The 25,481-nt window shown below is 42.5% G+C and overlaps 1 pseudogene; it reads right to left on the bottom strand.

Annotated features, from left to right (window-relative positions):
• Window positions 1-2,549: 2,549 nt before the first annotated feature.
• Window positions 2,550-25,481, bottom strand: LOC148032172 (protein ROOT HAIR SPECIFIC 17-like; annotated as a pseudogene).

The following is a 25,481-nucleotide window of genomic DNA, read 5'->3' as shown; positions in this document are numbered from 1 at the left end:
AATATCATGAAGTAGTGATATGTGTTAGCGTACACCCTAGTTATGGGATATCAAGATGTCAAGTAAATTCTATATTCTTATGTACAGTTACCCATATATTCATATATTCTTTCTAGCACAACATCAACATTGATGGTATAGAAAATTTATGAGTATCATTGAGGATCTCTTAGTTTAAAAATAAACCAATCTCAACAAAAAGCATCTTAGTAATGTGGTTTTTTTGTCCTAGGTCCATGTATAAAAATTAATGCCATCTATGAAATTTATCAACTTTCATTGTAATGATTGGAAGACATCAAATGCAACAATGTAATACAAGGTTACCATGTCAAAGACAATATCAAATAGTAAAAATGTTTGTGCCTGTGTGGGGGTGTGTGTGTGTGTACCATAGTTATAAAATTTGTTCCAATCAATTATACTCATAGTCATAACCTTTGAAGAAAATACTCACCAATACACATGGCCCATGGTAAAGCACATTGCATACTATTATCGATAAGTCCATTATCGTGCATCTTAAATCTCCTAATTAGACTTTATAAAGTGTATGACCAATTTTTAGCCCTCTTAAGGAGTCGTTGATGTAATGGTACCCATAAAAAAAGCAAAGTGCATACCATTACCATAATCATGGATATGTTATCATTCCAATATATGCACACACAGGTGGACTACATCTTGAGTAGACAAAAGTTATCCATTTGAGTAGATATACATCCCCATAAAGCTATCCATTTGAGTATACATCTCTTTCTCTTTCTCTCGCTCTCTCATTTCCTCCCCCTCTCTCTCCCTCTCCCTCTCTTTCTCTCTCATTTCCTCTCCCTCTCACAATATATCCTAACACTCTCCAAAAGCAAAAGGGAGAGGGAGAGAGAGAATGCACTCTCCCTCCCTCTCGCTCTCGCTCTCCCTCTCCCTCTCTCATTTCCTCCCCCTCCTTCTCCCTCTCTTTCTCTTTCTCTTTCTCTTTCTCTTTCTCTTTCTTTCTCTTCCTCTCCCTCCCTCTCCCTCTCCCTCTCTTTCTCTCTCATTTACTCTCCTAAAAAAGCAAAAGAGAAAGTGATTTAAACCCTAAACACGCAAAAGAAGGAGAGAGGGAGACTCACTGATGAGATATGGTGACTATGGGGTGGCTCCTCTTCGTGATGAAGGCTCCTTCTCTCCTTCGCGAACAACAGCGGTAGCAGCGGCGGCAACGGTGAGCCTTCTTCCTCTCCCTCTCTCACGACGGTCGCTCTCTTTCTCTCGCTCTCGCTCTCAAAACACAAAACACAAAAACGCGAAATAAACCCGCACTCGGTGTCGGCCTGTTTTTTTTCCCTGTGGAGCATCGCTATTTGCGTCACTATTTGCAACGCCTATACCCGCGTCGCTACCCGTCGTCACTATAGGCTTAAATCCTTGTAGTGGTAAAGCACGTCCTTCTTTCAAAAATTCGATGGCAAGATCGAAGGGGGGAGGGATAAAATCTCTACCTTAAGCCTCACACATTCGAGTCAATATCAAGTTCAAAGAATGCGAGGGATAAAATATCTATCTCAAGCCTCATGCACTTCCATATAAGGTCTTCATGATCAAGGAGGAGGACAAGGCAAGGCTCCTCTAGTGCTGCCCTTTTATAGTTTTCCTCTCATGTTCGGTTTTTAAAAATCTTTGATCTTTATAGTTTTTAGCTCTTTCAAAAATTTAGCGCCTTATAGCGTTTCTCCTCTTCTTATAGCATTTAAAGCCTAAAAGATTAAAAGCTTTTATCTTACAGTTTAAAAAAAATCACCGACTTATCTATCAAATTCGTCATCATGACTCCAATCCAGACATAGCTCAATTCTTGGCTCCTGCAACTGCCTCTAAAAGCCTTTGTCGGTACAGGAGTTTATGAACTCAAACTGGCAGCCAAGAATGCTCTGATCTGATAGCTTTTGGTTGCGATGATGATGATGATCATCGATCCATCAATCTATCCTTTAATAGTAATCACAACTCACAATTCGTGGCTCACGAATAGCTCCGTTATCCATAGTATTTGGTCCAGGCAGTTATGGTACCATGATCATGGTCATCCATGGGCAATGAGGTTGAGCTACGTTGGCTTCAGAGGAAAGACATGGTGGTGGCAAAGTATGTGGTTAACAATGGTGGAAGGCCTTGATTGCCGATGACCTGGTACAAATTCAAACCATATAGAAACATTTCTTTCACCTGCAACAAGTCCTCACAATTAGATCTCTTCAATCAGATGCTTCAAGTTTTGATTAGATTCCATGTTCTTCAAACTCGACATGCAGCAGAGCACTCCTAATATCTCCTCAATCTGAGAGCCACAAGTTCTCCTCTGGCTCCTCCTTATCTGCATGCATAATTGTACTAACCTCATTCTCTAAATCTGCTAGCTACACTAACATGTTCTTTGACTTGTTACCCTCCTATTGGTTGATAGCATCAATGCCCTACCTTCTCATCTAATATACAAGGATGACATCTTGTTCTTAAGATTCCATATGTTTACAAATGCAAGAATTTGGAAGTTCAAAAAAATCCCGTCATGGTCTTATTTCGTTTGGTTCCCCCATGAAACCATTCTGAATAATCCTTACTTTTGAGGAAAATGCCTTCCATGTCAATTTTGGCTTGGACAGAATGAGATTCCCAAGCTTCTTCATGTTTGGCTCTATTGTTATCTTATGACCATAATAACATCTGCTTCCATCAAGGACCCTGCCATATTTCCATTGTAATTTGTAATAAATGCATCACCCTTCTCACAAACAATGTAGTCAATGGCTATCATATGAGAAGTGACAGCGATTTGGAGGTATAGCGACTGCAATTTGGAGGTATTTCCTCATACAATACAAGGATATGGAGGTATAGCGATGGCAATTTGCGACGTAAAATAGTGGCGTCGCTATTTGTATCACTATTAGCATTGCATTTGTGATGCAAATAGCAACGATACTCAGACGAAAAAAACACGGGCCGCAACCCGAGCGCATTATTTTGTGCGCATACAAAAAAGAGAGAGCGAAAGGGAGAGAGAACATCTTGCATTTGAGAGGGAGAGGGAGAAAAAGGGAGAAAGAGGGAGAAATAAGGCTTCTCACCACCGTTGCCGCCGTTTGTGAAGAAGAGGACGAGGTGTACGGAGGACGAAGAGGAGTTGCCATCACGAAAAGGAGCCGCCAAACGAGCCTTTACGATGAGTGCATTGTTCATTATTTCTTTTCTTTAGTGTTTTGTCTCTCTTTTTACTTTTTTTTAAATAATTTGTGTGTATCGAGAGAGGGAGAGGAAATGAGAGAGATAAAGAGAGGGAGAGTGAGAGGGAGGGAGAAGAAATGAGAGAGGGAGAGGGAGAGGGAGAGGGAGAGGGAGAGGGAGAGGGAGAGGGAGAGGGAGAGGGAGAGGGAGGGACAGGAAATGAGAGAGGGAGAGGAAGAGGGAGAGGGAGAGGGAGAGAGGGAAACATTAAACATAATAGGGAAAGAGAGAAAGAGAGGGAGAGGGAGACGAAGAGGGAGGGAGAGAAAATGAGAGGGAGAGGAAGAGAGAAAAGGAAAATGAGAGAGGGAGAGGAAGAGAGAAAAAAAATTAAACATAATAGGGAAAGAGAGAAACAGAGGGAGAGGAAGAGAGAAAAAAAATTAAACATAATAGGGAAAGAGAGAAACAGAGGGAGAGGAAGAGGGAGAGCAAAGAGAGGGAAACATTCAACATAATAGGGAAAGAGAGAGGGAGAGGAAGAGAGAAAAAACAATAAACACAATAGGAAAAGAGAGAAAGGAGGGAGAGGAAGGATAAAACATTAAACATAATAGGGAAAGAGAGAAAGAGAGGGAGAGGGGGGGAGAGGAAATGAGAGAGGGAGAGGAGATAAGAGAAAAAACATTAAACAGAATAGGGAAAGAGAGGGAGAGGGAGAGGAAATAAGAGAAAGAGGAAGAGAGAAAATGAAAGAAAGAACGAGGGAGAGAGGGAGAAAACATTAAACATAATAGGGAAAGAGAGAAAGAGAGGGAGAGGGAGAGGGAGGGAGAGAGACAAGGAGGAAAAGGTTGTTGTTTTCTTGTTTGTTGTAGTATTAATCTGAGATCATTGATCAAGGGATCTTAGATTTTTAGCAAACGATAAGAAAAGTTAATATCAATCATGCATTGTACTCGCAAGCTAATTGCATGCCATATACAAAAAGATTGGGTGTGGCTGGCAAACTTTCTATCCAGGGAGGACGTCTCGTCCCAAGGAGGAGTGCACCCTTTGCGGCCAATTAGAAGATTTCGTGGGCATGCGATGGATGGAGTGCCTAAGCCAATCCACCACTTGGAAGGTACTACCCAATCTATACCATCAAGACCAGAGGAGACAGGTAGCCTTCCAGATCTACCTACAATCTTGGAGCTTGAGATGGAGGCAACGATCGATGCATTGATTCCTATGGATGTCGAGACTTCTGATCTACTTAGAAAGGAAGAATCCATATCATTATATGATGGGTGCCGAGTATCTTGCATGAAGACACTCCTTACACTCCTAAGTGTGCAAGCAAAATACAGGTGGAGCGATGGAGTGTGACTGAGTTGTTCAAGTACCTTGTACGTACACTTCATTGATTTCTTTTCGGCACTATCATTAAAAACATTTGTGCTTTTTCAAGGTGTTTTATGATTTTTTTCAGGTTATTGAAATATCATATATTATCACTTGTAAATACCATGCCTAAGTCTCGTGATGATGAATGACATGTTTTACGAAAGCTCATCCATGCATGTATCAACAATTGCATACTATTTCAAGAAGAATACGAGACTATGGAGACATGTCCAAAGTGTGGTGCTCACAAGTATTGACAAGACTTGTAAGGATAAACCATCCCTCAAAAAGTTCTTAGACACTTTCCACTTATCCCCTGTATAAACCACATGTTTCGTATGTCCGGCATGGCGAGCTTGACAAGTGGGCATGCGCAGAATAGGTCCACAGATGGAGTTCAACAAATATCAGCGGATTCACGTGCATGGAGCCACATTGACTCTATCTTCCCAAGCTTTGCTCGAGAGCCAAGGAATCTTTGGCTCGGTCTTGCAATGGATGGGGTGAATCCATTCGGTCTGCATTCAACTTCTTATAGTGTGTGGCCTATAGTCCTTGTCAACTACAATATCCCTCCATGGCTTTCTACGAAGAAAGGACATCTCATCCTTAGCTTACGCATCCTCGGCTGCTACAAAGTCAAAAATATGGACGTGTATCTTTGTCCATTCCTCAATGAGCTTAATATTTTTTGGGAGGAGGGGGTCACCATGCAAGATATGAGCAAGCATGATGGTCGATGGTCCGTGCCAATATTCAAGCCATTCTCATATGGACGATGTATGAATTTTCGGGATTTGGAGAGTGCTCAGTTAAATAGGCTTTTGTTCTCATTAGTAATATCTATCATAGCTCGTTCAAGTTTGTATTCACTGGATAGAGGTGTTGGAACAGGTCTGGTTACCTCAGCTTATCATGCATGTCCATTGTGCGGGCCACAATTAGACTCCTGAAGGTCATGAACCATGAAGAAGATAGTATATCAAGGACATGCCGCTTTCTTGCCAAAGGGTCATGAACTCAGGGAAGGTTTTCTTAGACTACCTCCAAACATATGAATGCCACAAACTGGTACAAACTGAAAATGGTCCATACGGAGTCACATCCAAATGGAATGCGACAATTCTCAGTTTTCTATAAGTTGCAATATTTGACCCACTTATAGATCAACCACTTGTTGGATCCCATGCATCTTTTCAAGAACGTGTGCAGCTTGCTATGGGACCACATCAAAGGAAAGAGAGACATTATAGGGGCACGAATGGATTTGAAGGAGGTAGGCAAGATGGAGGCGCTTTGGCTGTAGTTGAGTGCTAATGGTTGTGTGCAGCTATCTCGTGCACCTTGGGTTTTATCTAGTAAAGAAGAGAGGATTGTGAAGAAATAGTCAAGTCTATCCGCACTCCGATGGGTATGATGCGTTCTCTCAGGTTTGCTTTTTCTAAAGACGACCAATTATTAGGGCTAAAATCCCATGATTGGCATAAGATATGTCAGTTTTGTACTACGAATGGATTGTAATTAGTGTGCACATTTTTATATTTGGAGTGTGATCATTATTCATAATGCTTTCTCATTTGTGGCAGTTTGTACTACCGATCGCGATTGCAGGATGCCTTACTCCAGAAATATGCGGGGCCATTTACAGGTTGTCGACTTTAGTGTAATGGATCTCACGGAAGGAGATTAAGAAGTCCTCTATTGAATCCGCGAGGCGGGGAGTAATGGAGACGATCTATCTCTTTGAGAAATACCTACCTACCAGCATGCTCACGATACAAATCCACCCTCTTGTGTATCTTGTAGATGAAATAGAGATTGCTGGACCTGTTCGTACATGATGAATGTTCTTCTTGAAGTGCTTCATGAAAACCCTAAAAGGATTTGTGCGAAAACGAGCTCGGTCAAAAGGTAGAATGGCTGAAGGTTGGTTGGTGTCTGAGGCGCTAGTGCATATTTCACAATGCCTACCAATGGTGGATCCAGATGAAAATATGCTACGGTCACTGAAGGACGATGATAGACTGACTGGAGATGTGGTGGTTGGAAATTGTAACGTGTCCACTAGAATCATCCAGGACACGTCTTAGCAGTCCATCGGAAAGGATGTCTAGAAAACTCCGCCCGGCACTCCCATGGAATGTTACGGGGTTTGCAATCTAGGTCTTCCCGTGTCTGCCACGTAGCATGTAATATTCCCACTCGTGAATATTGACTTCCCGCACACTGCATAAACCTCGTGCAAAGGTTATCTTTCATATTGGAATTGCTGGCAGTGTAATCCGTAACCCGCACGCAGGAAATCGAGACCTCCGCATTGGCAAAGCAAGCTCGAGGGTTCAAATCCGAAATTCACACGTAAACACCCTCTTGGGAGGGGCAAAATGGATATTATTAAAGCAAAATTTTTTATATTTATCCCTTTCCCCCAGCCGATGCACGGCTGGAGGAGAGGGAGTGTGGGGGGATGGGCTTGGTGGAGTTGTGGGCTGCATGAGGAGGGGGGAAGCCATGCAGTGGCCAGGGGGTGGAGCTCTCCTCTCCCCCCCCCCCTGATCCTATAAATACACCTCTAAGGTGTGAAGGGGGAGAGAGGGAGGACGAATGGCTGCTACCATCGCCGTGTTGGGGAGAGCATAGGCTGCCATATTGACGACGCTGTCATGCTGGGAAGCCACCGTGAGGATGCCCAGATCTGTCGCCGCTGCTGTCAGGAACCGCCGCCAGGCTACCAATACAGCCGCTACCACGACCAGCCGTCAAACTGCCACCATTACATCACAAACCCCCATGTCTCGACGCTAACTTTCCCTCTCCTCAACCCTTACCTTTAACCCACGTGGTTTCGTGGGGAGCAAGAGCTTCCCAGAAGCTTTTGGAAGCTTCTAAAGTACAAGGCTTAAGGCCTTGTGCACACGGGTTCCACCTCGGGGATTAAAAACCTTCCCTTAAAGCCCATTTCCACAGCTTCTAAGGGATAAAGCTTTGGCCTTGTTCCTGCGGCCTTCTCGGGTTTAAGACCGAACTCTTTAAGCTCTATTCCCGTACATTCCTCGAAAAAAACTCCAATTCTCGTAAGTCCTTGTAAAGCCTCCATTTTCGCAGCTCCATCCATAAGAGCCCCATTTCCGCAAACAAAGCTCAAATCCCATAAGCCCAAATCCCTTAAGCCCAATTCTCACAAGCCCTGGCCTTTTAAAGATGCGAAGTTCGGTGAAGGTATCTCTTGTGTACGAGGGAGAAGGGTAAGATCTTGAGGCTGCTTACCAAGGCTGAGGAGATTCACGGATCACGTAGGGGCAAAGGCAAACCGAAAGTCCGTAATCACGCCTACGATGGCCCCCAAGAAGTCGCAAGGCGCACCTGCGGGAGGTTCTTCTCCTAGCATTCACGTGGACATCTACCCGAGTCCGCAAACCCAGGTTTTTACTATTGTGATTTCATACAAAAGTAATGCATTAAGCATGATAACTTCATGGATTAGGAAGCACCCGTGCATGTTCAAATTCACCTAGCCTAGTTAAATGAAATTGGAAAAATTTGTATTTTCAATGCTATAAACGCAAATTGTCTATCCATCTTACGACCTTAATAGTATGTTGCCTTGTCGTGCTTTACAAAGTGACGAGCCTAGAACACCTGTTGCCTATCATTATATGGTTGGAATTGTTAAATTGCACCGTTGACTAGACATGGAAAGATTAAGCGTATGTTGCATTTTTAGGCAACATCTTCCTTGTAATGAGTCATGAGGAAAAGTTAACACCCATAAGATGTTATTCGAAAAGAAATAAAAGAGTACGAAATTAATCTTATGAACTTGCAAGTGGCATGTAAAATGGAAAAAGTTAACACTAGCTTTAGTTCGTATGAACTTCATTGACTTCATTGTAGCTAGGAGCAAGTTGCGTGTTGCATAGTCGTCATGCAAAAATTTCATTCATCAGGAGCCGTATTTAGGAAAGGTTGCATGGTTTAACAAAGCATGAGATTCTAAAGTGTAGATAACAAGGTAGTAGGCATGATTATTTGATGTAAGTCCTAGTAGGTCCTAGGAAAGTTAGTATCCAGATTATCATGTATTTTTACTTTACCAAGGAAAGATAAAGTTATTGTGAACTATGTGACGCGTAGAAGCAATGAATCGCATGTTTACATGTATTGTGGTAGCTACAACTATTTTTCCCTTTAGATCTAGTTTATTATCTCTAGGAAAGGTTCATCCTTGTCGCAAGACAAGTATATTGAATTGTCTAAATCACCTAACCCACAAGGGATTCATATAGGTATGATTCAGTCGATATGATAAATATCCCAAGTGCTAACTAGGGTTTAGCGCGTTAAGGATTCGACCTAGTTTTACACTTGTTGCCAAGTCAAAACCCTCAAACCCAAAGATCATACCCACATTCACGAAATGTTGAGTCAATTGGACGGCCTTGTAAGAAACGATCTAGGGTTTCTACCCTAAGGATCACTCGTTCAAAATGATGAAACTCGAATTGAGTTGGAACCCCTAGGACCAAACGTTGTCGATCTAGTGTAATTAGGAATGGGTTGGGTAAAAAGACACCCTAAACCCTGCTTCTCGTCTGAAGATAATTCCGATACCAGAAAACGCCGTTCCATGGGTGAAATGATCCCATGGAATAGATGCGACACTTGTGCAATAAGTTGCAACGTTGCACAGACTTGTTGTTTGTTCACAAGAGAGTTTTGCCATTTCTTGAAATAAGGTTGGTAAGTTCTTGCGCAAGTTTAACTTGCAAGAGAATGAGTAGTCATCCTGTTACATCACCTGTCTTGGGGAAAGATTGCCAAGTAAAGGGAAGTTAGGTATTTTCTTGAAAGCAAATGATCAATCAATAAATTAAAGTGACATGGTCGCCAGGATTTATTGTTAATAAAACCTAAGGTATTGGTTAAGTTGGGTTAACAGGGTATGGCCCTAACCCAAGGACAAAAGAGTTAACAAATAAACCCTTGGGGATCTTGCCAAGTCGCAATTAATCCTGGATTGAACACTGGATGCATTCGGAAAGAAGGATTTACTCCTTGACAGTTGGCCAAATAAACGACCACTGGAATTGATTGTGCTTGTAACAATTTAGAAAGCACTATTTGCATTGTTTGCTCAAAGAACTAAAGGATGAAATGATATCTAATGCTTCAGGTTGAAGGCCTGAAGGGAGAGGCAGCTTCAGTTACCCCCGACTGCCTGCCTGACCCTAACCAAGGGGGTTGTTGACCGCGCCGGGAACGTGGACCGAACCCGCCGCGAGAGGTCTTTCCGTTGAGCTCTACTTGGAGCAGGAGGATGCTTGGGTGCCAAGGGGGGCTCTGGCTGTAAATCCCTTGCCTTCTGGGTCCTGCGCAAGAGGCTAACGTGACTCGGGATTGGATCTCGAGGCCCGCATACTAGTCTACGGGCAAAAGCTTGGAATAGTGATCCCTAGCGGATTACTGGATAAGCCTTCGGGTGGATTATGGACAAGCCTACGGGCGGAACTCCTTGTATTTCAAAGATAAAATGATGAAATGATAATAAAGAAGTTGTTTGATATTGTCTTTCTATGTCACGTGATAAGATTACGTGAATGAACCAGTGCTTAACAGGGTTAATTAAAGAAGCTGATTATTATATGTCAAATTAATGTGTTAGATAATTACATAACTAAAACAAACCGAGGAAAGTACGGAGGATGGACCATGGGTCCGTCCTACGGATAGGTGGTCCCGGTTAGCCGGGAACTTTTCTCAAAAATCTCGAAGAACAGCGGGATGATCATCATTATCAAAACGAATAATGAGAGCAATGACCTAGAGTTACGTCTTACCCGATTTACGGAATAGGACTATGCCTATTGGTAGAGAGGTTGAGTTTTGCATCCCTCTCATTTCCCATTCTCCTTGAACCAAGTGCAGCGTGAATCCGCTTCGGACGTGGCGTTTCTGCGTAAAGTAGTTCGCTTGGGTATGACGCTAGTTGCTGTTAGTTAATAACCAAACAGGAAAACCCAAATTCTGGTCGATCCTAAGTGGGAACGGCCAGGATACTTCCGCTACGTGGCAGACACGGGAAGACCTAGATTGCACACCCCGTAACATTCCATGGGAGTGCTAGGCGGAGTTTTCTAGACATCCTTTCCGATGGACTGCTAAGACGTGTCCTGGATGATTCTAGTGGACACGTTACAGTTGGTATCAGAGCCGACCAACAATGGAATTGTTTTTATGAGATCACAATAAAATGAAGTAAAGAAATTGTTGCTGTCCAAACATTTCCTCATCTTCAATACTGTCTTGCAGAACTATGAAGCGTGGAACAAGTTTTTGGTGTTCCGGATCATGTTTATGACTGCAATGCATTCTCCGCATTATAGACAAAGAGTTGAAATGATGAACATCCTGGAGCAGATTTATAATCCATCACCTTTATATATAGAACGAAGATGGACTGGGTCTTCAGGAATCTACTACATAGCTGCCCATCGGTTCGCTTATCTACAGACCAACCTGAAGAGGATCAAGTGGTTGGAAGACTTGAAAGTCGTGAAGCTGTTCATTTTTGTGGAAGCTCACGTAAATTCGACTTTGCATATTCAAGGTTGGAGGGTTGAATTGAACTCATATGTATATGAGGAAGTAACCCGTGTAATCCCAGCCGACAGGATTAAGGTGTTGGGCCGCCATGAGAAGTATGGATTCCAGCGGAAAGGATATCCTGAACTTCCAATGACTTATCGATTTCTAAAGATCCATGACCCAAAACCCTACTATTACATAGTTCTTGTAGACAAATGTAATACAACGTTGTTCTCCCCAAACTGAATGTAATGATTGGATTATCATCACACGAGATGTTATATAAGGCTACGCCCATGTAAATATAAATAAGGACTTCATTTATCAATATCCGACTGTGCACCAGAGTTGTTAAAAAAGTTAAGTAGCTTCATGATTTACGAGATAGCTGATCTAAAGATAAGCTAACGTCAATTATCAGGTAATAACGTTAAGAAAACTTTTATCCAGGCACAACCCCAGGTACAGGTTCCAAATTCGCCCCCTACATCAAGTACTGCTGTGATCCAGGAGAAGAAGTTCCTCCTCAAGCAGATAAAGCCACTCGAGTTTGACGAGAGAGGCAGATTCGTCCAGTCTGATGCTGAAATTTGGATTGAATCTATGGAAGACTACTTTGAAGCAGCTAGTATCGCGCCTACCAATCAGGCCATGCTCGCCAAATTAAAACTCACCGGCGAAGCTAGACTATGGTGGAAACAATGGTGCAGGGATCAAGGGACTTCAGAGGGATCCGTCACCTGGGAGAAGTTAAAGAAAGCCATGCAGGGGAGATATTAGCCACCTGCATATCGTACACAAAAAATGAATGAATTCTACGAGCTAAAACAGCTAGGACTCACCCTTGACGCATACTACTCTAAATTTGTCTCACTCTTAAAGTATGCACCACAGATGGACATGATGCAGCAGGTGTCCAAATTTTGCGCGGGCTTAAATCCACCCGTAAATACCCGTCTCGAATCTATGCGTCCGTCAGATCTTTAGGATGCACTCATTCGAGCGGCACCTATAATTCAGGAAGTACAAGCTAGACCAAGGGGTAACAAAAATTGGTCCTATAGCGACCCGAACAGAGGAACATTCAGACCCCAAGTGAAGAGAGTCCAAGGTCACAATCAGGGACAAAGGAAGAAAGCAAGGACAAACAACGTCAACAACTTTGTTCCTACTCAAAGTAATGGCCGAAACCTCCGATGTTTCCACTGCAACGAACTCGGTCACTTCAAAAGGCAGTGTCCCAAGCTCAGCGAGGGACATCCTCAAGGTGTAGGCCGCGGTCAAGGAGCCGCCACCCATGGAAGAGGAAGAACTGCCTGCATTACCAATAGGCTAAGATGCGAAGCAGAAGAAGAGGAAGATCCGACTATGGAGGCAGAATTTGAAAGAGCGACAGTCCATGCCGCTTTACACAAGAAGGGGCCGAATCGTCAGTTCTCAGTGATTCAAACACCGTCGGACTATCAAGGTAAAGGTTTCAAAACCTTGATTGATTGTGGTAGTACACATTCCTTTATCTCACCAGCATGTGCAAAAAGATTAGGAATAGCCATAGTAGAAGCACCTACCTTACTTGTGGAATTGGCAAACGGTCGTGAGGTAACTTGTATCAGGCATACTGCTAAGGAAGAATTATTTCTGGGAGGAAAGAAAACCTCAGTCAAATTCAGAGTCATGAATTTAGGTATCCATGAGTGTCTACTCGGGATGGATTGGCTTAAGCCTAATGACGCCCACATCCACTGTGGAAAGGGTCAAGTTTCCTTTCGAAACTCTGAAAGGGAGTTTGTTACAACTCAAGGTGAGGCAGGAATGCCAAGAATCCAGCTAGCCAAAGTATCGCGGATCATAAAAGGAGTTAGAAAGGGATTACCTGTTTACCTGATCAAACTCAACAAGTTAGATCAAAAGCAAGAGTCTCATGAGGGACCCTCTTGGCTAAAGGAATACGCTGACATATTCCCTGAGGAATTGACTGAACTTCCGCCTCCAAGAGAAGTTGATCATGAAATAAGGCTAGTGCCTGGAGCTGCGCCAATTGCAAAGAGACCTTATAGAATGTCCATACCAAAAGCTATTGAGTTGAAGGAACAACTCAAGCAACTGTTAGATCAGGGTTACATCTGGCCTAGCAACTCACTATGGGGAGCTCCAGTACTATTCCAGAAAAAGAAAGATGGGACACTTCGACTATGTATTGATTACCGTGGTTTGAATCAATCTACAGTCAAGAACAAGTATCCTATTCCTAGAATAGATGAACTTCTGGATCACCTTCAAGGTGCAAAGATCTTCTCCAAAATTGATCTCAGATCAGGTTACTATCAAATAAGGATCAAGGAAGAAGATATTCCAAAAACGGCCTTCAATACAAGATATGGGCACTTTGAGTTCTTGGTTATGTCATTTGGGCTTACAAATGCACCTGCCACCTTCAATAGATTAATGCAGGATATTTTTAGACCATATCTTGATGATTTTGTGCTTGTCTTCTTCGATGACACTTTAGTCTATTCTAAACAGGAAGAAGATCATGAACCTCAACTACGGATTGTTCTTGAGACAATGAGGTCTCATAAGCTGTATGCTAAAATGAAGAAGTGTGCATTCTTCAAGCGTCAGATTGAATATCTAGGATTCATAGTATCATCAGAAGGAATATCAGTAGACCCAGCCAAAGTCAGGGATGTGCTTGAATGGCCAATACCAATATCCATTAAAGAAATACGTAGCTTTCTTGGCTTGACCGGATGGTATAGGGTCTTTATCAAAAACTATGCTTTGATTGCAGCACCTCTTACAGACTTACTAAAGAAGCAGACTTCTATTACATGGTCAACTCCCGAACAAAATAGCTTCGACCAATTGAAGCAATGTTTGGTATCAGCACCTATTCTAAAACTTCCTGACCTCAATAAGGAGTTCGAGGTAGTAATTGATGCCAGCATTCTTGCCTTGGGGTGTGTACTTATGCAGGAAGGTCATCCAGTAGCATACTCTTCAAGGAAATTGAAGAGTCATGAAAAGAATTATGCCACGCATGATCTGGAATTATTAGCTGTCATCCATGCTTTAAAGCTTTGGAGACACTACCTGTTGGGTAACAAGTTTACTCTAGTAATCGATCATAAGAGTCTCAAATGGATTTTTACCCAGAACGAGCTCAACATGAGGCAACGGCGGTGGATTGAAGTATTGGAGGAGTATGATTTCGAAATCAAGTACCGACCAGGGAAAGAGAATGTAGTTGCCGATGCACTCAGTCGCAAGGCATTCCTAAATTCCCTAATCTTACAAAATCCATCAACGGCCAGATCTCTGGCTACAAAGGTATCTATGCCAAGCAACCCTATACTCGAACTAGCTAGAGAGGAAGCATGCCATGATTTGCCCTACCAAACAATGATAAAAGAAATATCTACCAAGGAATCAGAATCTGAGGTTACAGGCCAAGTATCAGGAATTTTCCATTGATAATGGACTTGTCTACTATAGAACAAGGCTGTGTATACCAGCAAGCCAGTCACTTAAGCAGAAGATATTATGGGAAGCTCATGATTCCCCTTTCGCAAGACATCTTGGCTATGCAAAAACCCTTAATGCAGTTAGGAAGAGCTACCATTGGGAGAGGCTCAAAGGTGACGTTCTCAAATATGTCACTGAATGTTTGTCTTGCCAACGTATCAAGGCTGAACATGTCATGATGCCGGGAAAATTGCAACCACTTGACATTCCCCAAATGAAATGGGAATTCATCAGTATGGATTTTGTTGTGGGCTTACCCCAAGTCCAAGGAGGATACAATTCCATTATGGTTGTAGTTGACATGCTTACTAAGGTTGCACACCTGATTCCAGTAAAGACAAACTATAAAGCCTCCGACATTGCAAGATTGTTTATCAAGGAGATATTCAAGCTACATGGGTTACCTAGAAGAATCATTAGCGATCGAGATTCTCTCTTCACTTCACACTTCTGGAGAGCTATCTTTGAAGCTATTGGGACTCAACTCTGTTTTAGCACCGCCTACCATCCCCAAACAGATGGACAAACAGAGCGAGTGAATCAAATCATTGAGGATATGCTTAGGGCTTACTGCTGTCGAGAGCCGAAGAGGTGGATTCAGTTCTTGCCGTTAGTAGAATTTGCCTACAATGCTTCTTACCAGCAGAGCATTCAAATGACCCCTTTCCAGGCATTGTATGGTCATGATTGTCGAAGTCCCCTAAACTTTTCTGATCCAACCCTAAGAGTGGAAGCTTCAAGACAAATGTTGGAGGACATGGATGACCAAATAAGGTCAATAAGACAAGACATACAAGCAGCCAAGGATAGACAAAAGGCATATGCAGATTTGAAACGTCAAGAGAGGATCTTCGGAGAAGGAGACATGGTCTTCATTCGTGTACGCCCTAAAAGGAGTTCTCTATCTCTAGGAGAATGCAAGAAGCTAAGTCCAAGGTATTGTGGGCCGTATAAAATCCTCAAATGCCTGGGACCCAATGCTTATAAATTGCAACTTCCTGATAACCTAAAAATTCACAATGTATTCCATATTAGTCTCTTAAAACAATATGTACCCAACCCTAATCATGTACTTGATGACCAACAAATTGTAATGCCTAGTCAAGGAGTCCTTGAACTAAGACCGGATAAGATTTTAGATGTTAGGGAGAGACAGTTAAGATCTAGAACCTTGAAAGAATGCCTCGTACAATGGAAATATTATCCCGAAGAGGATGCTACCTGGATAGATGAAAGCTCTCTCAACCTTCAATATCCCCAGTTTATCTCGAGATGAGGACATCTCGATTCTTCTAAGGGGGAGAGAATGTAATATTCCCACTCGTGAATATTGACTTACCGCACACTGCGTAAACCTCGTGCAAAGGTTATCTTTCATATTGGAATTGCCGGCAGTGTAATCCGTAACCTGCACGCGAGAAATCGAGACCTCTGCATTGGCAAAGCAAGCCCGAGGGTTCAAATCCGAAATTCACACGTAAACACCCTCTTAGGAGGGGCAAAATGGATATTATTAAAGCAAATTTTTTTATATTTATCCCTTTCCCCCAGCCGATGCACGGCTGGAGGAGAGGGAGTGTGGGGGGATGGGCTTGGTGGAGTTGTGGGCTGCATGAGGAGGGGGGAAGCCATGTAGTGGCCACATGGTGGAGCTCTCCTCTCCCCCCCCCCCCCCCCGCCCCCCCCCCCCCCCGATCCTATAAATATACCTCTAAGGTGTGAAGGGGGAGAGAGGGAGGACGAATGGCTACTACCATCGCTGTGTTGGGGAGAGCATAGGCTGCCATATTGATGACGCTGTCATGCTGGGAAGCCGCCGTGAGGACGCCTAGATCTGTCGCCGCTGCTGTCAGGAACTGCCGCCAGGCTACCAATACAGCCGCTACCACGACCAACTGTCAAACTACCACCATTACATCACAAACCCCCCTGTCTCGATGCTAACTTTCCCTCTCCTCAACCCTTACCTTTAACCCACGTGGTTTCGTGGGGAGCAACAGCTTCCCAGAAGCTTTTGGAAGCTTCTAAAGTACAAGGCTTAAGGCCTTGTGCACACGGGTTCCACCTCGGGGATTAAAAACCTTCCCTTAAAGCCCATTTCCACAGCTTCTAAGGGATAAGGCTTTGGCCTTGTTCCTGCGGCCTTCTCGGGTTTAAGACCGAACTCTTTAATCTCTATTCACGTAGCTTCCTCAAAAAAAACTCCAATTCTCGTAAGTCCTTGTAAAGCCTCCATTTTCGCAGCTCCATCCATAAGAGCCCCATTTCCGCAAACAAAGCTCAAATCCCATAAGCCCAAATCCCTTAAGCCCAATTCTCACAAACCCTGGCCTTTTAAAGATCCAATGTTCGGTGAAGGTATCTCTTGTGTACGAGGGAGAAGGGTAAGATCTTGAGGCTGCTTACCAAGGCTGAGGAGATTCACGGATCACGTAGGGGCAAAGGCAAACCGGAAGTCCGTAATCACGCCTACGATGGCCCCCAAGAAGTCGCAAGGCGCGCCTGCGGGAGGTTCTTCTCCTAGCATTCACGTGGACATCTCCCCGAGTCCGCAAACCCAGGTTTTTACTATTGTGATTCCATACAAAAGTAATGCATTAAGCATGATAACTTCATGGATTAGGAAGCACCCGTGCATGTTCAAATTCACCTAGCCTAGTTAAATGAAATTGGAAAAATTGGTATTTTCAATGCTATAAACGCAAATTGTCTATCCATCTTACGACCTTAATAGTATGTTGCCTTGTCGTGCTTTACAAAGTGACGAGCCTAGAACACCTGTTGCCTATCATTATATGGTTGGAATTGTTAAATTGCGCCGTTGACTAGACATGGAAAGATTAAGCGTATGTTGCATTTTTAGGCAACATCTTCCTTGTAATGAGTCATGAGGAAAAGTTAACACCCATAAGATGTTATCCGAAAAGAAATAAAACAGTACGAAATTAATCTTATGAACTTGCAAGTGGCATGTAAAATGGAAAAAGTTAACACTAGCTTTAGTTCGTATGAACTTCATTGACTTCATTGTAGCTAGGAGCAAGTTGCGTGTTGCATAGTCGTCATGCAAAAATTTCATTCATCAGGAGCCGTATTTAGGAAAGGTTGCATGGTTTAACAAAGCATGAGATTCTAAAGTGTAGATAACAAGGTAGTAGGCATGATTATTTGATGTAAGTCCTAATAGGTCCTAGGAAAGTTAGTATCCAGATTATCATGTATTTTTACTTTACCAAGGAAAGATAGAGTTATTGTGAACTATGTGACGCGTAGAAGCAATGAATCGCATGTTTACATGTATTGTGGTAGCTACAACTATTTTTCCCTTTAGATCTAGTTTATTATCTCTAGGAAAGGTTCATCCTTGTCGCAAGACAAGTATATTGAATTGTCTAAATCACCTAACCCACAAGGGATTCATATAGGCATGATTCAGTCGATATGATAAATATCCCAAGTGCTAACTAGGGTTTAGCGCGTTAAGGATTCGACCTAGTTTTACACTTGTTGCCAAGTCAAAACCCTCAAACCCAAAGATCATACCCATATTCACGAAATGTTGAGTCAATTGGACGGCCTTGCAAGAAACGATCTAGGGTTTCTACCCTAAGGATCACTCGTTCAAAATGATGAAACTCGAATTGAGTTGGAACCCCTAGGACCAAACGTTGTCGATCTAGTGTAATTAGGAATGGGTTGGGTAAAAAGACACCCTAAACCCTGCTTCTCGTCTAAAGATAATTCCGATACCAGAAAACGCCATTCAATGGGTGAAATGATCCCATGGAATAGATGCGACACTTGTGCAATAAGTTGCAACGTTGCACAGACTTGTTGTTTGTTCACAAGAGAGTTTTGCCATTTCTTGAAATAAGGTTGGTAAGTTCTTGCGCAAGTTTAACTTGCAAGAGAATGAGTAGTCATCCTGTTACATCACCTGTCTTGGGGAAAGATTGCCAAGTAAAGGGAAGTTAGGTATTTGCTTGAAAGCAAATGATCAATCAATAAATTAAAGCGACATGGTCGCCAGGATTTACTGTTAATAAAATCTAAGGTATTGGTTAAGTTGGGTTAACAGGGTATGGCCCTAACCCAAGGACAAAAGAGTGAACAAATAAACCCTTGGGGATCTTGCCAAGTCGCAATTAATCCCGAATCGAACGCTGGATGCATTCGGAAAGAAGGATTCACTCCTTGACAGTTGGCCAAATAAACGACCACTGGAATTGATTGTGCTTGTAACAATTTAGAAAGCACTATTTGCATTGTTTGCTCAAAGAACTAAAGGATGAAATGATATCTAATGCTTCAGGTTGAAGGCCTGAAGGGAGAGGCAGCTTCAGTTACCCCCGAGTGCCTGCCTGACCCTAACCAAGGGGGTTGTTGACCGCACCGGGAACGTGGACCGAACCCACCGCGAGAGGTCTTTCCGTTGAGCTCTACTTGGAGCAGGAGGACGCTTGGGTGCCAGGGGGGGCTCTAGCTGTAAATCCCTCGCCTTCCGGGTCCTGCGCAAGAGGCTAACGTGACTCGGGATTGGATCTCGAGGCCCGCATACTAGTCTATGGGCAGAAGCTTGGAATAGTGATCCCTAGCGAATTACTGGATAAGCCTTCGGGCGGATTATGGACAAGCCTACGGGCGGAACTCCTTGTATTTCAAAGATAAAATGATGAAATGATAATAAAGAAGTTGTTTGATATTGTCTTTCTATGTCACGTGATAAGATTACGTGAAGGAACCAGTGCTTAACAGGGTTAATTAAAGAAGCTGATTATTATATGTCAAATTAATGTGTTAGATAATTACATAACTAAAACAAACCGAGGAAAGTGCGGAGGATGGACCATGGGTCTGTCCTACGGATGGGTGGTCCCGGTTAGCCGGGAACTTTTCTCAAAAATCTCGAAGAATAGCGGGATGATCATCATTATCAAAACGAATAATGAGAGCAATGACCTAGAGTTACGTCTTACCCGATTTATGGAATAGGACTATGCCTATTGGTAGAGAGGTTGAGTTTTGCATCCCTCTCATTTCCCATTCTCCTTGAACCAAGTGCAGCGTGAATCCGCTTCGGACCTGGCGTTTCTGCATAAAGTAGTTTGCTTGGGTCTAATGCTAGTTGCTGTTAGTTAATAACCAAACAGGAAAACCCAAATTCCGGTCGATCCTAAGTGGGAACGGCCAGGATACTTCCACTACGTGGCAGACACGGGAAGACCTAGATTGCAAACCCCGTAACATTCCATGGGAGTGCCGAGCGGAGTTTTCTAGACATCCTTTCCGATGGACTGCTAAGACGTGTCCTGGATGATTCTAGTGGACACGTTATAGAAATGGGGTAGAAAAAAGAATGGATATTGCAATGGAGGAGAAGGTGAATCGCTTTTCTATATTGAACCATGCCTCTATGGAGACATAGCTCACCAGGTACCAGCAAGCTAGGCAAGATCGAGAGGAAGTGCGATCTGAACTTCAACGTAGTACACATTATCGACTGATTCGATATCTTGAGGGCATGGAGGAGATGCCACGGTTCATGTCAATGTGATGGTTGCATGGAGCTTGGACCGCAGCATCTCGCGAAGGGGCGGAGGTCTCAAGCAAGGAGTGGGAATTCTTGAGGGGATGTAGTCCAAAGGTGATTAAGTTTTTAGGTATTATCGTGTCTATATTTTATATGTGACAACTAATTTGAGTGTTTCAATGTACAATACAAAATAGATAGTGCAGCACGGTCGCACGGTCCGCATTTTTGCGTGGAGTGTATTGACAAAATGTGCTCCACGACAGATTGTGGTATCATAGCAAGGTTTGACCAAGACAGACGATGACGAGCAAGGGATCCAAACACGGTTATAGATGAGATGAAGTATTTTGGGAACTTACAAAGTATTATTACGGTGGATTACCATAGCTTCTCCATGATATTATTCGATGTGTAGTGGTTCAAAGTGGTACTTGAAGGAGCTTGAGCAATAGTTCTCGACGAGGTCCATCTAGATTTCTTGAAATAGATTCCCAAAAAAAATAGATGGATTTGCGCGACACCTTTGTGTTGCCAATCCATTGTGAACATGTGTATGAACTCATTTGTTTGTTAATTGTATTACGACATGGTACATGTCACAATAGTTTAATCTCTCTTGTACGTGTTTGTGAACATGTAATCTTCTATCCAAATCCCGGACAACCTCGATGGTGGTATGCTATACCTTCAGCTCCCTGAAGTGTGAGAGTATATGATCAAAGCTATGTTCGGAGCACAGATGAGGTCAATATGCAAATAGAGGGGTCGATATTTCAAGGGGTGGAGGCCACTCAAATCTTGGAGCATATAGAGGAGCCAGCATCGAGTAACAACGATAAAAATACAAGAGTCCAATAATTCTTTGAGAATGAGGTGGACTAACACCATATTGGGGAATATGCGAATTTTCCATAAGTTTGGGACACATGGTCAAATCTTTGGATTTGTCATAACTTGAACGCTATAACTCCAAATTGAGCGCTCTATAGCTCAATAGATTTCATTTTTTGAGCGCTTTCCAATGATAGGTCACATCATAGGGTTTTGAGAAACTTATGGGCATGTTATCCGGTGCCACCTTTTTAGTATTTAAAAAATGGGAATTAGGAATTCCCAAACTCATTAATATTGTGTTGACTCATTATTTTGTAGTGACATATCTATCGACCTTCTAGTGTATGCAAAGTTGTGTTAGGAGATTGACATGGGACCATAGGATACTTTATACTTGGAGCATCCACTTACTTACTTCGTTGACTAATCGCTTATAAGGGTACATAAGATATGTATTTTAAGTGAGATCATTTTTTGAGGATTTATATTACCGTGCTTTGTATGATTTAAATTGATTATGCTAATATCATTTTTTATGTGTGTAGGTGACCTTTGTGGATACTTAGATCATCAGGATGAGTCAAGGGATGAGAGATGAGGAGTTGCAAGATATCTTAACTTGCATATCTCCAAATCAGATGGTGAGATTCAGAGAGATGGCAGACCATGAGCTCTCTCGGACATCATCAAGCTGCTCTATTAGATCTACTTCGGCGCGATTAGATGCTTCAGTTTCGAGAAGACGAGGTTGACGCTCTAGACTTGGGCCACAGAGGGAGGAAGTGCTTTAAGGTCAAGGGGATGCTGCAAAGATACGGAGACAGTGAGCCCGCGGTCGACACGAGATACAAGTGCTACTCCTTGCTCTTGTGGTGGTTCCAAAGAGCATGGCTAAGGTGGTTGCTATGGAGGCACAGATGCGGTGTCTCCGTCTCATCATTCTGCTGGAGTTGCGTCACCTCCAAGGTTTGACATACCTATAGGGACATCTACTCGAGTTACTCCGGCTTTTTTCTCAGCCGTCCACAAGTGGCACCCCTATGGGTGCTACACTAATAGATACTATCCCGGTCAGTACATCAGATGCATAGGGGTCTCCTAGATATGCCCATGAGCATGGTCACAGGTGGGAGAGGACCCATCTTAGGCTTTACCCCACACACCCTATCTTGTCGATGATAGGTCAGGAGCCATCATCATGAATGATGAGGGGAGGAGGGTGATGGCTCGCATGAGAGAGTTGTGCCAATAAGTTTTTTGGAACAACATCTTAGATCATTGGAAAAACATATCGAAGGGGAGCAAGGACTACATAGTACCATCCTTGCATGAGGATTTTTCGGTTCCAGCCATAACAGATAGGTTTTCTATGGGCTAGATGATGGAGTGCATGCATGCATATATGTCGCATAGACGATCAGATGCATGCAAGGCACTCAAGAGTAGGGCTGTAAAACCTGAGTGGCTAGACGTAGACAACTGGTGCCGACTGAGGGAGGAGGCTACAGATTCTCTAGGACGTTGGAGTCAGCAATGCAAGGCGGTGAGGGCACGACTAGAGGCCGGAGTGGTCCATCATCCTAGGAGTGGCAGCCACAAGACATATCTGGAGGACTTTGTAAGTTTTTCTTTTATTTTTCTTGCTTATTCTTTTGCAATATTATTTGTACTGACAATCATGTTTCTAACAGTTAGTATTTTGTTTTCTTTGCAGCACTCCATTACAAATCACGATCCGACCAGCCTTGAGACTCGATATGTAGAGAGGTACGGTCTCATTGCATTGATCGACCAATTATATAGATGCGGTGGCCCTGTAAGTCAATCATCTTTCTTGTTTGTAGTTACCATGTTTAATTAGAATGCATTATTGTATGGTGGACTAATGTGTAGCTTGAGACTCGATATGTAGAGAGGCACGGTCTCACTGCATTGATCGACTGATTGTATAGACGCAGCGGCCCTGTAAGTCACTCATCTTTCTTGTCCGTAGTTACCATGTTTAATTAGAATGCATTATTGTATGGTGGACTGATGTGTAGTTGTTTCTTTTTTTGTAGAGTCCGTTTGATGCTCCTTGTAGAAGGACGAGCTTTCGGATGGTGAGGATATATAGCTTGCCCTTGGATCCCTGGAGCTCATACACCCTTCTTTTTTGGTCGTTTGATCTGTTTACACATTTTCTATGTAGTAGTGATATCTTGCCATGATTATACCAGTCGCTTTCATTATGCAATCATGTATTTATTTCATGTATCAGTGTTATGATTTAAGTACACCTTGTCTTTATTTATACAAGCATTGTACATAGTGCAGAAACTATTTTGTATGGCCCAAATAAAGCACATAGTGCTATATGTGGCAGGGTACCTTGCTGCCCAAAATTTTTTCCCTATTATGGTCGCTATTAGCATCACAAATTTACCTACACGCGTCGTTATCAACGTTGTTATTAGTGTCACAAAGCGTCGTTATCAGCGTCGGTATCAATGTCGACTCAAATAGCGATGCTGATAATGACGGTATTACCGATTGTTCTATGGCATCGCCAATAACGACACTTTTTGCGACGACGTGGATAAATTTCTTTATTTATATTTTTGTCACTTTTAACGTTGGTGTAAGGCTTATATCTTGTAGTGATAGCTAGCCAATGAATCTTTGGTATGGAAATTGGGGAATAAAGCCCTTAAAGGAGCCAAAGTATCTTGGCCACCGTATATTTCCCTTGATACAACATAGATATAAGAATTACTATCAAATCATCCTAGATCTCGTAGCATCAAGCCAACTTCTTCATGTGCCAAGAACACTTTTCACTCCGATGCTCACTATCACACTTCATTGGAGAGAGAGTTGTCCATCACTTTTGAAGTTCCCCAAGCTCTCTTTTCTCTTTGTCACCACCACCATAATAGAAACCAGTAAGAGTCAGCATATTAGGTTAAAATCCTAAGTGCAAAGCAATGTATGGGCCACTCTTTTTTTTTTCCAGTCTATTCGCCAATAAGCTACCCATGTCAGCAATAGATGTTGTAAACTGCAAAGCATGATAATTCACTCTACAATACAGCTTTTGCAAATTCGGATCTAAATCACTTGCCAGTCTATAGTCAAACTTTGTCAAACAGATAGCCTACTATCCTTCTAGAAAGATCCATGGTCCAACACTAGAACCACCAGTGTGGCATTTAGAATCCGTGCCACCACCACAACATCAATAATTCCAATTCTCTGTTGATTTAGCCTTCCACTTGTTTGCATAAAGATATATCCATTTGACTCCCATTGTGATATGCGTCGATGTGTTGGTGCAGTACATCCATGATAATATTTTGCCAATGATGATGCCCAAATATTCTCTTTTGATATTTCCCTAACAATCTGAATGAAGCATTGCTATGCCTTTCTCCACATATTTGGCCTTTCTTATTAACAATAAGATACAATCTAGAACCTCCTACATGAAAATCATAATGTTGTAGTTGTGTTGGCGTGAAGTGAGTGTACACAACATGGCACGGTTGTTTGTGCAAATAGCATATCCATTCTACAAATTCAGTTGCATTGGATATTGGAACTGAGAAAAACACTATTTTATAGCTAAATAAACTTTCTTCCCACACAACCCCTCGTTCTCTATGTCTTATGCAATGAATTTCATCAAAGATGATCCAAGCAACCTCCTTAAGAACTTTAGAGCCTCTGTAAAGCATCCCTCTTAGAATTTATGTCGTCATCACAATACAGCTTACATTGGGGCTATAGAAACATCTCCAGTCTTCTCCTTGAGTAAGTGGACAAAATCCATGTTCCTCAATGTCCTTGAGTCTTGAAAATTGATACCTTCATATAAACCTATTTTTCCAAGCATTGTGCCTTAACAAAAAATATAATTTGAAAAAGAAATTTGTGCAAAATTATGAATGAATAGAAGGAATTGGCCTAGCCTGTTTACATGTGCTCGTGGATCATGTAAAATGCAAGCAAAATACGCACAAAATAGAAAATAAATTCCTAATGACACTGACTAATGAGATTAAATTCTTGGCGAAAAACTATGCCCTCAGGTTCGTAGTGGTGGATGTGTAGTATCACGACATCCGCCCCCTCCAAATCTACACATCCTCTAGCATGTGCCAACTTGTTTACCACTTGTAGCATTGTTTCCACCAAGATCATATGAAAAATCATCTGGGTAATATGACAAGTAGGTAAACTGGCATAGGTTATCACAACATCCTCCTGGATCATATGGAAGAGTCAAAGAAGGTAAGTTTTCATAGATCATCACAACATCTAATGGCATAATCTTCTCTCTTGCAAAAATCTGTTCCATAGCTTCCAAATCTTCTTTGGCTGGTTGACCATCAGACCATGCTGTAACTCTAATCTTATCCGTATCCAT

The sequence above is a fragment of the Lygodium microphyllum genome, chromosome 8 (assembly GCF_053477565.2).
Source record: "Lygodium microphyllum isolate KBCC chromosome 8, Lygodium_microphyllum_v1.1.10, whole genome shotgun sequence".
NCBI lineage: Eukaryota > Viridiplantae > Streptophyta > Polypodiopsida > Schizaeales > Lygodiaceae > Lygodium > Lygodium microphyllum.
This window is presented reverse-complemented; position numbering and strand designations above follow the sequence as displayed.